The sequence below is a fragment of the Onthophagus taurus genome, chromosome 2 (genome assembly GCF_036711975.1).
Source record: "Onthophagus taurus isolate NC chromosome 2, IU_Otau_3.0, whole genome shotgun sequence".
Classification (NCBI taxonomy): domain Eukaryota; kingdom Metazoa; phylum Arthropoda; class Insecta; order Coleoptera; family Scarabaeidae; genus Onthophagus; species Onthophagus taurus.
Window position 1 is genome coordinate 7,204,635 of NC_091967.1, and position 13,402 is coordinate 7,218,036.

Here is a 13,402-nt window from a genome sequence, read left to right on the forward strand (position 1 = left end):
TCTTCTAACTAAACCGTTGACTGATCCTTTCGTTAAGCGTCTACAATCCTATCAGTGTAAAACCAAACATTTCCATAGTGCAAAATCGTGCTGGTGTGTTTACAGACTCCTTACAGCGTGGTTTTTGACTTTCTTTGAAAATCTGATGTGTTGTCAATGTAGTTGCAGCTTTCTTACCGTTTGCGATTCGGTTTATAGTTCATTTTTTTTCTATAATACCTGTCAAATTGTTGTAAAGTTGGCAAAATTAACAGGGAGTTTTGTTTTATCATGTTTTGAAGTATTGTCACATTGACGTTTGAGCTTTCGTTATTCAAAAAGAAAAGGTGCATAAAAAGTGTTGTGGGGTGTTTATTTGCCATTTATTTACCTAGAAAAGGTATTTTATTCTATTAATTGCTTTGTAGCACGTTTTTACAACAAATATGTACTTCGTCAAAATCGTATTTATCTAAAAATTTATTAGTAATTTAACCTCAACTAATTAGTTACTGAAAATGTTACTAAAAATCATGAAAACAACATAAATTTTATAAGGGTCCTAGATAATACCAACAGAAACCCTAAATAATTTACATTGACAAGTATTATAGAAAAAAAACGAACTATACATAATTCTTGACATTTTCTTAAAGGAAGGACTCTCGATATAGTAAGTTTTCCTACATGATACCTGATTATGTCAACTAAACACTTATTTTTGAAAGGTAGAGTCTGACTATAGTCATTTCAGATTTTTTCAACTTAACTAGAATATGTTCCCCACTTTTTCTTAAAGCCTCATTTCTTATAAGTGTAATTACAAACTTCTAAGAATCTTCTCTGCACACACTCCACCATTAACTAATGAGACAACGCAAACCTGTGTTGAGATGAAAATCGAATCACAAAAATTAAGAACTACTTTTATTTCTGATTGCCATATTAAATACGCTTTCCGAGACAGAAAATCAGAAACTAAAATTAAAATACAAATGGTGTTATGATAGCTTTTATTATATATGTAACATTTAACTTGGAAGTATTTTGATTAGCAAACACCACAACTAATTTTATTACAGTAAACTGTAACGCATACTTATTATAAATTATATAAATAAGTTGCATATAGGCAACCAAATCTACATCCATACTTAAAATAATTTTTATTTTATTCTTTTAATTTAACTTTCTAATTTCAAAAGATCACTCAACTCCTTCAACCAATAGGTTAAATAAAGTCGAAATAATATTGCCATGTTAAAATCCTCTTTTCATTCTGCCTCATTAGTGCACGCGACCGTAAAGACAAGTAGACTTTTAAAGGATGGTTCGTGCGAATCGAATGTAAGAAAGAGATATCGTTAAAGGGGCGCCAAACAAACTAAAAAGAGATGCAGTAAAAAGAGATGAAAATTGAAGAGAGAAACCGATCTCGAAACAAGTACCTATGTAATAAATACTGAATGGAGAGGTCTTGAAAAGAAGAACTTAAAGAGTAGCGATCGGGTCGCGCATAAACGCACCAGCTGTTGGACGTCAACGTTAAATTTCAAAAAGAGAAGAAGGGAAGGGAAGAGAGAAAAGAGTTCGAGTCGGGTCGAGATGGAACGTTTGGCCCGCGGACTTCTTTACGTCTATCTTTAGTTCCCTCTCTTCGCGTCGCGTAAATACTGGCTGCTATCTACGCGAAATCTTCTTCACAGCGTGTGGATGATGCTAAGAAGAAACGAGAAAGATAGACGAACAAGTTCTCTCCGTTTCCTCGCAAGTCTTCTTGTTTCTTCTCCTTGTTTGGTTTTCTTGTTTTTCCTTTGTTACTGTTTTTCTTTTTGAAGTAAAGCACGTTGAGGTGATGAAGAGGGGAAAAGATTCAGGAAAAAGCATAGGAATAAAAAGAGATGAGGGCCGAAGGAGATCATGAGAGAACCGAGGTGTTCTGGTCGAGCACGCCCGAGACATGTGTGCAAGTTGTAATTAGATGCAGGATGAAAGGGAAGCGTGCTTATCTAATTAATTGCCCGTTTGATTTTGTTGCGCGAACAGAGCTTGGAACGGGGCCAATTTATGCAAAATAAAAGGAAATCGACAGCTTAACGAAAATGGAATAGCGAGAAATCGGAAATGAGCTGGTGACTTTAGTTAATTGTGATGGATCGTTTCCAGTACAAATAATAATCCGGCAAGAATCGTATAATTTTATTTTTCAGTTTGAAAAAGCTTTGTTTTAATTCTGGAATCATTTATTCTAATTAACAGAAATGGTTCTTAAAAGGTATATAGCAATTATTTTTGACATTAACTCTTAATAAATAAATTAATAATTTATTTTTAGCCAAATAACTAAAATAGATAGTGCATCGATGAGCCAGTTTTAATTTAGCTTGATGTTTATTATTAGATACTTGAATAGAGCTGATTAATTTTTATTACAAATTTTACAAACAAAGTCACTGCACCATAGAAGCTAGTAAAAGAAATTATGTAATTATTAATGTATAGATATTACCATTTTGTCGGCAATATCTAATAGAAGAGAATCTGCCGATTTAATACCAACATTGTTATCAACTAAGTAAGTCATCAACATAAGCAGTAATAACTACAAATAACATTTTTGACTTAAATCAATGATTTATCACAAAACATATCGACAAATTCAATTTTGGTGTTTTATCTTGGTGTTGATAACAAAACTAGAAGAACTGAATCGAAAAGCAAACAAAACTTGGGGGTTATGACGTGCTTCTATTGAAAAATTGTTTGACGTTTCGAGTACTATGTTAGAACTTTCTTCAGAAACAAGTTCAAAAGTACTGACAAAACAAGTGTGTTCGGTTTTCCTACTTCCATGTTTCTTGAGGTATTTGATTAAGAACTATGCCTATACATATCCAGCGTACTCTTAGACAAGATGTTAAGAAGTCAAATTAAACAATTGACATCATTACCAGAAAGAGATATTTTGTTGGCCATGATGAAAGACATTGAAAGAAACGTTACCCAGCTTTTTGAACACTACTCAAACAGAACAGTCTAATAAGTCATCATCTTATCATCATCCACAACAGAAGAGGTCCACTAACAACGCAAGCAGAAGGAAGACTCGGTAAGTACTGCACCAGCCAATTTTATCCGCCTCCCCTATCAGGTCTGAGGAATCTCTTATCTTTTATAATTTCTATGTTTTGTCTATATTCTATGTTTTTGTAATTTGCCACCAAATTCGGCATCGTTGTATTCTTTATTTAGAGATACTAGAAGTCGTGGTGAGTCTTTATAGCTACAATTGGATACTGTAATATACCTTAAATATTTAACATACAAAATCTTAAAATTACTTTTCAATTATTAATGAACAAATTAGATAGAAATGCAATCTGAATAAAAAACTGATTTTACAAAAACAAACCTGTTCAAAAATTAAACATAAAAAAAAAGAGAGAGCGAATGTAGTACTTGTATAGGTACACATTCGGGAGTATTACTAAAGTACTTTCATTAAATGCCCGCACACACCCCAGGGCGTTAGGGGAACTACTATCGGAACTGAAAACGTTGTCGAAAATGCACTTGTTCCCTTATAGTATTTACTCTCGCGTACCACCCTACTCGCAGACAACGAGGATCCAGAAGGGACTCGGCATTGTTCCGGCTATCGAATGCCAAAAGAGACCCAAATCACTACCGTAACCAATGACGTCTTCCTTATTATTGTACTATACAAATCAACGACATACAATGTAACTTCTAATAGGACACGTGCGAAGTTATTGTTGAAACAAATTGGATGACTTGAATTGGAAATTTTACAACATTTCTAAGTTAGTACAGTAAAACCTCAATATAACGGACCTCGCTATTATTAAATTAAATATAATATAAATGTTAGCATTCCTAGATAGAATCCAACCCGGGTTGTTCCTCAAGTTGCTCTATCCATGTTCATAGATAACTCGGCGTATTCCCGGAGTTATCCATACGATGTATAAAACAAGGACGGTGGTTGTAGTTTTAATTGTTATTCAGCGCTAGATTGTTGTATATTTTTATTGAACTAAAAGTAGAGCTAACACTAAACCTAGAACTAGAAACATTTGGGTTTAGCCATACGTCTTTTAAGACGGCTAAACCCGAATGCTTCTAGGTCTAGTATTAGTTGTTGTTTTAGTTGTTATTTAGCGTTAGATTTTTCATTGAAATAAAACTAGAACTAACACTAGACCTAGTACTAGAAGCATTTGGGTTTAGCCGTCTTAAGAGACGCGCGGATAACTTCAATTATCTTGGTTATTATTATAGGTGGAATATTATAACTAAGACATTATATGGACACTTTTTTACAGAGAATTTGGTGACGTAGTCAAAAAAATTTGCGGTTTTAGATTTTGAGATATTATGACAATTTTGTTTTTTTTTTATGGAAATAACCACTGATTATTCGCTTATTAAATTCGTTATTTTTTTCTGATTACAAAAATATAGGGTTTGATAGGTCTATTACTTATTATTTTAGAATAAAGCTAAAAATAAACTTTTTTTTTAGTGTTGTCAAAGAAATTAAATTTACAGTTTCCTGTAAATTACGGTACCATAACTAAAAATTATTGTACTAAAAATTTATATAAAACTTATTTTATTTTCGTAATTTTCGTAATCCATCTTAAAAAACAGGATTTTAATTTGACACTATAGAAAATTTTTTAACACAAACAAATGTTGCTATGTTTATTTGAATTTAATAAAAATATATGAGCGCCATCTATCAATAATTTATTAAGTCATTTAATAATAATATTAAGTATTAATAAAAAATGTGAAATAATGCAATCTATTCCAACTTTTGTGTAAAACAAATATAAATTAAATAGTTCAACAAATATATTTGATTCAAATATCACGAATAAGTTTTTTTAATTTTTAGTTATAATTTACAGGAAACTGTAAATTTAATTTCTTTGACGACACTAAAAAAAAAGTTTATTTTTAGCATTCTAAAACAATACGAAATAGACCTGCCAAACCCTATATTTTTGTAATCAGCAAAAAAATAACGAATTTAATAAGTGAATAATCAGTGGTTGTTTCCATTTAAAAAAACGAAAATTGTCATGATATCTCAAAATCTAAAACCGAAAACATTTTTTTGACTACGTAATCAAATTCTCTGTAAAAAAGTGTCCATATAATGTTTTAGTTATAATACTCCACCTATAACAATAACCAAGATAATTGCACTTGTTGGTTTTACGATATTTTCAATTTTGGCCTCTAGGGGAAACACAAAAGACGAAAAACGAGGTAATGACATGTAAGCTACTTTTTTTCTAATTCTTATAGTTTCCGAGTTAGCCTGTTCGGACATCGAATTTGAACCACCCTGTTCAACAATCTAGTATTGAATAACAACTAGAACTAGAACTAATACTAGCACTAGAACTAACACTAGACATAGAACTAGAAGCATTCGGGTTTAGCCGTACGTCTCTTAGAACGGCTAAACCCGAATGTTTCTAGTTCTAGGTGTAGTGTTAGTTCTAGTTTTAATTGTTACTCAGTGCTAGATTGTTATATATTTTTATTGAACTAAAAGCACAACTAATACTAGTGTTAGTTCAATTTTTAGTTCAATGAAAAATATAAAACAATCTAAAATAACAAGAATTTATGTGCATTAATTTCCGTTATATCGAGCTTTTACTGTACAATAAACGTACAATACTATAATATATAATATATTTACGTACAATATCGTATATAAACAAAATAATTTTTTAATAATAATATCATCGATCGAGTACAAAAAAAACCGAATACCATAGAGGGTGGTGGTTTGTTGAGCCCATTAAATCCCAACCCATCCCAGACACGAACATTCCCCCTACATCTAAGTAGGAAACCCGCCCCCAACACACCGTGATATACATGATATACAATAGCTAACATATCCAAAGGTGTATGAGTTAACAAGAAGGGGGATATAGAGAGGGTTGTAATAGACAAATTGAACTAGCGCAGGTGACGTATTTTCAACTAATAATGTGTTGACCATACGATGAAATCTTGACATCTTACACAACACGTGACTATTTTCTGTTACTTATAATCGATAATTAAAATGGAACGTGTCGTTTTTCAAATTAATAAATAATTAATTACCTCGTTGAGTATTTTTCTGTCATAATGGGTTGGGTTTGTGGTAACGGTGTGAATTGAATATGTTTTAAACCCGGAATTGGATTTCGTCATTTGCATTGGGTAGATATTTGCAATTTATTTATGGTAATAAACGTCATTCGAAGTGGTATTAATAAGAATAAATAAATAAATTAAGTCAATTCACACCTTAAAGTTATTTATAAAATGAGTGCAATTTTTAAATATTAAGAAAAAATTTATTGTTGGTCCCAAAAAGGGGGAAAAAGGATAAAAACCTAATATAAATCAATATGAAGGTTTAATTCACCGCTTATAACCCTACTTATATGAAACTCACCCTTAGGGATTTCAGATTACTCTCCCATAACATGCAAGAATATTAAAATTTACGATATACGTAACCCCTAAATAAACTTTTTAATATAGAAAATTCTTCACGTTTTATAGTTCTAATTGAAGGGGGGTGATTTCTTAAAAAAAAATTTTTATAATTCCTTTCTTAAAACTTAAAAATTTCTATTCCAATTTTCTAAGTCACAATTTATTTTTGAATTTCGTAATTTAACGGTACATTGTATCACGCGGAAAATGGCAATTACGGGTTATTACCTCCAGCATCCATTGTTTGCAAGTTCTTCTATTTCGCTTTGCTTACCTCCCGGCCGCGCAGAGAAACGATTACAATACCTCGCCCAAACCATTATGTAAACATTAAATGTCGCGCGCGTTGTAACACAGACGCGATTTCTAATTTCGACGCCTCGTAATGATTGAGATTAATTTGAAAATGGTCGGTTACATCATGCGTTTCTGAACGAGTAAAAGGGAGGGATAGAGAAAAAAAAGTAAACGTAAATCTTCTCCTTTCCAAACGTATAAAACTTTCATAGAACGTATTTGAAGTATGTTGGTATTACTATTTAAAGTATAACTTTTAGAAACCAATAGCAGTTGTTGTTATGTAAATAGGAAAAAAACGTTTGTTTGAGATCGATTTCAATTAAAACCACTAATATTACTAATTTGAGAAAGTTTTATTGCGCAAATAAGCGTATAACCTTGTTTTTCGTTGTAATAAATGCTCACGTTCCATGTCACCAAATCCTTGACACCAATCTTTGCAACAATAAGTAAGTAATTATTGTCAATATGGTTGATGCAATAATTAAGGGAAGTTGTGGTTTTTATTCAGATGTAATAGTTTTTGATAATTATTATCAAAAACTATTATGCTGCATTGAAAATATTGTTTTAAATCATGCAATTAAGTTCACTCAGGCATCTCAATACCCATAATCAGTATTTAGCATTTGTTGTCTATTATTCTTGATACTCGAATTCTAATCTCAGCCTTTTTCTTAGCTATAAGTATGCGATGTTGATCCTCATTTCACCGGAATTTGCAGCTATTTCTATAAAAAATCCAAACTTACTGGTTCAGACTCTCACTCTTGAAGCACATTCTTGCGAAATTCTAGAGAAATAGATTTGATAGCTTGCAATATTCATGAGTCAGAGTCGCTTGGGCATTTGCGTGGTCCCTAGAGCTATAATATTAGCATCTTTTGAACTGTATCTGGAATAAATTATTAATTTATCTTCATCTTTCCTTTACCCACTTGCAACTGAGGAAAAAATATCTCGGCAATCAATTTTATGACCATAATGTTAAGTTCATTTATAGTATAAGTTCTATAGGACAAAGGTTTGGCTGAGAAAATTTAAAGCGTTTTGACTTACGGCACTTATCAGCAACTATTATATTTATGAAGACTATCTTGAAATTATATCTGAAAAAGTTTATAAAGACACGATGAAATATGTAGTTGGAGAAGCTGTAGAATAAAACTATGAAGAACTTAACCTAAGGGACTGTTATAGTCTTCTCTAATAAGTGCTATTATGTTAATTTTTCTGGAACAAGTAACGCAATGGACTCCAAGACATTCCAAGCAGTATGTGATGAAGATAGAAAGAAAACAGAAAAAGTTGGTTATGTTGGTAATATTCAGAAAAGATATAATGTTATAGATTGAAGAAGCTCAAATTTCGATGGCAGAAATGGTTTGACACTCACTACGATTAAGCAGTTGCAAAACTACCGTGGTCTGGATTAGAAGAAATACAGACGCTGTAGAAAAGATTAGAACTGCCATGTTTTGTCCGAAGGATGAGTCTTTATGACGTAAATAAATCAGAAATGGCTACAAAAATCTTTGAAAGGCTGTAACAAAATGTTTGGATTTATGAAAAATGTCAACTACCTGCGGTAATGAAGTGTTTTGAAATGAACTTGATTCCATTGAACTATTTCAAATTTTTTTATTAAAAAACAATATTCCCAAGAAGTTTTAAATTTCAATTTGTTATTGAAGTTTACGAATTGCATTCAGTTTGATTGCTTTGTATGATTCCAAACGTATTCATTAGGTACAAATTGAAGTTTTGTTCAAGTTCTTCAATATAGTTGCGTTTCAGTGAAGTACTTTGTATTATAAATTCTTGACTAAACTTTGCATCTTTAATGAAGTTTCGTGGATTAAGTTTTGAACATTTTTGATCACTTTTCCTGTATAAATTTAGAATTTATGCAAATTTTTTGTGTTCCGCCTGCTTATTGATAGTTGAGGCTCCTTAAATGAACTTCTTTTTTGATAAAAATTATAATTTTAGTGAAGTTTTACAAATTGCATCCCGTTTACTTGAAGTTGCTTTGTTTAATTCCGAGAGGATCCATAACAATTTGAGATTTTCTTGAAGTTTCTTCAAAATTATTGGGTTTTGATGAAGTTTTTTAAGTTAATATCAAAATTTTTCATCGGTAATAAATTCTTGGTTAAAATTGATGTTTCAAGTTTTTATTGGATTAAGTTCAAGTTATTGATTTAAAATTGAAATGTTGGTACAACTTCTGAAGATGTGTTGAAGTTCTTTTGGTCAATGATAAAAACTGAAGTTTGAGGATTGGGTTTTGAAGTTTTTTGTGCCGAAAACAAACTTAACTGCAATAAATTTACGATTTGAGTAAGTTTCATGTATTCAGTTTGCTTTTAATGAAGTTCTTTTAAATAACAGTAGAAGTTTATTTGATTAACTTCGAAGTTTTTTGATTAGCTTGGATAAATTTCTTTGGTTTCGATCATTCGAAGTGGAAATGTTAGCTTAATAAATAGTTTGTTTAATAATTAGCGTTAAATTCTTAATATTGACTGAATCAACTAAAAGAAACAAAATTGATTAAAATATTTATATTGTATAAAGAACAGGAGGGAGAGAAACTGCGGAGAGAACGTCTAGAAATGCAGTAGATCAAGATAGTGGCGATCGCTGACAGTCATTGGCTGGCTTCGGATGCCGTCGACCAACCGGAACAGGGCTCGAGGTGCGCTCGAGGCGCCTTTCTTCTTCGCCTTTTATTTTCAATCCAATTAGTGCCGCACAAGGACGACCGGCACGATGAAACTTGTTCACGTTTTCTGTGCAGGTTCACACGTGACCCCCTCGCTTAAGACAAATCCCCCCTAAATGAACCCAAAACCGGCCTCTAATCTAAACCCCTTTAACACTTTTTAAATCCTAACATTATTGCAGATAATTATATTATAACAATTTTATAATTGTTCCCTACTTCGTTTTTTACTTGCAGTTGATATCTGCAACTTCCATCGTATATTCTACGCCACAAACAAAAAACATTGATATGGACGAGTTGCCTTTAATGCGTTTTTATTAATTCTTCGGATGACGTTAATTCAACGGATGCGCGCATTTATCCATCTCTCGGTATCTTAATTGAGTCGATCTTCGAGCTTAATTTTAATCATGCATAACTTATCCATTTTAATTGGGATATTTATTATTCGCAATGGCGAAAAGAATCAATGTGTTTTATAAATTAAAGGAGTTTATTTTAAAACTTTTAACCCTGTTTTTTTTGTGAATCGCGTAAAACACTATACGAAATAGCCGAACATGTTGAATTTTTTTGGAATTTATGAAACAGTTCGTTAAGCTGTGACGATGAATTGCATTCAAAATTTACAGCAGTTTTTTCGACAAACAAGCAAGTTTTTTATTGTTTCGTCATGGACATATTCGTATTCATTTGATAAACATACAAACAAATATGTTATATACATTTGATGAATATAAATTTGTCCGCTTTTGAATTAAATTTAATATGTTTTCAAAAAATTAATGCTACTTCGTATGCAGAAGTTAAATGAAATGAGATTTGTCACTCTCGTTATGGTAACAAAAAAAAAATTACAAGTAACTTATGTGGTAATGTATCAGTAATCATTCGAATAAATTAGAACTATATCACTTACTTTCTCAATAAGTTCTGCTCATTAAAAACTTCTTGGGTGTCGCACCCGTTACGTTGCGATGTCGCACCCGTTATGCGAAAACTACACGGAAAATTCTTTTCAAGGCTATAATAAAGTTGTCAAAATTATTTGATTTAATTTTTATTGACACAATTTTGTATAAAATGAAAACACCTCCAAAATGAGTCCAAACACGACTAACTTATTCTAATAAACAACCGAGATACGACAATAAGTTTCAATAACATTCGAAAAACAATCGACGATCATTTTTGAATGAAACACCATATCTCAGTTGTTTTTAAAGATAGCATAATCGTGTTTGGGCTCGTTTCAAAGGAAATTTAATAAGGATTACAAAAAGGAAACAATACGATAAAAAAATGGAAATTGACAACCGGAAGTAATCAAATTTATTCTTTATCCCTTTTTATAATTAAAAGTACGGATTAGTAGGTTTTGTCACACCCGTTACGGTAATGTCACGCCCGTTACCAGTACACCAAGCTTTTTTATGAATACCCAAGATGTGTATTAACCCAAAAAACTTGTCAAAATTGTTTGATTTAATTTTTAATTCAATTTTTATTAACACCATTTTGTAGAAAATGAAAAAACCTCCAAAATGAGTCCAAACACGATCGATTTATTCTAATAAATAATCGAAATACGTCAATAAGTGTTCATAAAAATTCAAAAAACAATTGACGATCATTTTTGTATGAAACACCATATCTCAGTTATTTTTAAAGATAGCATAATCGTGTTTGGGCTCGTTTCAAAGGAAATTTAATAAGTATTACAAAAAGAAAACAATCCCAATAAAAAAACGGAAATTGACAACCGGAAGTGATAATAATTTACTCTTAAAACCTTTTTATAATTAAAAGTACGGATTAAGAAGTTTTGTCACACCCGTTATTTATTTATTAACACCATTTTGTAGAAAATAAAGACAAGATTATCGTGTTAAATGTTTTTTTAACAAAGATTACAAAAAGAATTATCAAAAAAATATTAGTTTAGATAACAAAAAAAATGTTAATGATATTAATCGTTGGTAACTCAATCAACCCAACGTTTTTTGTGCTAATTAGAAAGGTGATTATTAAATACTTACACAAAAAAAATTATTGCTTGTATAAACACTTCAACATTTAAAAGTAAACGCCTCTTAAATGTTGAAGTGTTAATGTTCATGATAATTTTCGCTTAACACTTGGTTGGATTTGAAAGTTGTTATTAATCAGTCCTCTAAATCGAAGAAAAAATATGAAATAAAACGGTATCGTTTGAGCAAATTTGTTGTTGCTACGTATTTAATGATATTTAAACAAATTATAAAATTGGTGGCAATTAAAAGGTCGATACACCGTAACAAACGTACAACTAATTAAAAATAATTGCTAACAAAAACAAGGAACGTTATTTTCGTCGACCGTGTTTTCTGCCGGAAATAGAGAGGTCAATGCCACTATTACCGAATTATTAAATAACGAGGAAGTGGATTATAATTTATATAAACAACAAAGGGTATTCATTATTAACTATCAAATAATTTATTTAATTTAAAAAGCTAAAACAAACATGATTTATTATTTATTGGTTCACTTTTTTTATGTTCTTTTAGTTAAAATCTCTTTTAACTTTATTGTTAAATATTTTAAAACGAATCCACAGGGTGAGTAAAATCCGAGTAAAATTTTCTTTTTCCCCTCTCATGGATCTTTCACGCTCGAGTCTAAACGAAAGTGAATTTTGCACGGAGTGTACAAGACTGGAGTATTGATCTGTTCTGGACTAGCGACTGGCTTTAACCCTCCCAACTGTACAGTCGGGACGCCATGTAGATATATACCTATATATTTCTCTCTGAAACTGCTGCATCCCGTCAAATTCCGGGAGGATACGATCGGTACAAAACTAGCCGTCCAAGTGGAATTAAACCGATTCCCAATTGTCCATTGTATACCTGGTGTGTACGGGAAAAGGTCTTTTGTTCACTCTCAATAATCCGCGATTGCACCCGCGTTGATCGTAATTTTTAATATAATATCTCGAATTCGCGTTTCTTTGTAATATCAGTGCGTGTACATGATATTATGTTATAAGCTTCGGTAAATCCGGGATATATGAAAATATCTCCCATTCGTTAATAAATTAAAAAATTATTTTGAATGCGTATTATGTATTGTAATAACATTGAAATTTAAACAATAAATTAAAAAATATGTCGTTTGTTTCCGGAAACACAATAAATGGATTTAAAGCTTGTAATTATTTATGAAATTTTAATACGATTATGAGTAATTTTTCGTTTATTATTTGTTTTGTGAAATTGTTTATTTTAATAGAAAAGGCTTTTGTTTATTTATGTGTATAAAACGTGGAATTTTTGTGTAACTCGAATGAAATTCTTTTGTCTATTCAAAAAGAGCACATTCATTGAATATTAAAACAAAATTGAGTTGTTTTAAATTTGTTACCAAAATGACATAAATTTTAATTAATTAAATGTAAAAAGATAACAATAAGAATTGTTAACTTATTTGAAAAACTTAGAGATTTTTCAGTACAAATTGGGTTGCAGTTCCGCATTCAGTAGTAAAAAACATCAAAATACAAGGTCATAGATGTCCTTACATAGCATTTTGCAAACTAGAATTTGAGTTTTGATATCAAAGCTCCTCTCGTTATTTAAAAAATAACTTCTTGCTGCTGCACGTAATATTGACGCCAAGATATTTAAAACTCACCAACTATTCTATAGGCTTGTTATATACTGCTAATTACTAATTACTCTGAATGTTATTTTCAATCTTATATAGCAGGACAGCGTCATCCGCATAGCAAATTATACTCTTTTCACGTCTGTTATTATTGTATTAGTCTATGATCAAGTTGAAAAGTATGGGGCTTACACTGACTTATGC

At 31.1% G+C, this 13,402-nt stretch overlaps 1 long non-coding RNA gene across 1 annotated transcript in view; it reads left to right on the forward strand.

Moving 5' to 3' along the window:
• Positions 1 to 872: 872 nt before the first annotated feature.
• Positions 873 to 13,402, forward strand: part of LOC111427449 (uncharacterized) — a 28,093-nt gene continuing 15,563 nt past the window's right edge. Inside the window, exons 1-2 of the long non-coding RNA XR_002707935.2 lie at positions 873 to 2,254; positions 2,315 to 3,088. This is a non-coding gene — a long non-coding RNA (uncharacterized lncRNA). The remainder of the gene's footprint in view (positions 2,255 to 2,314; positions 3,089 to 13,402) is intronic.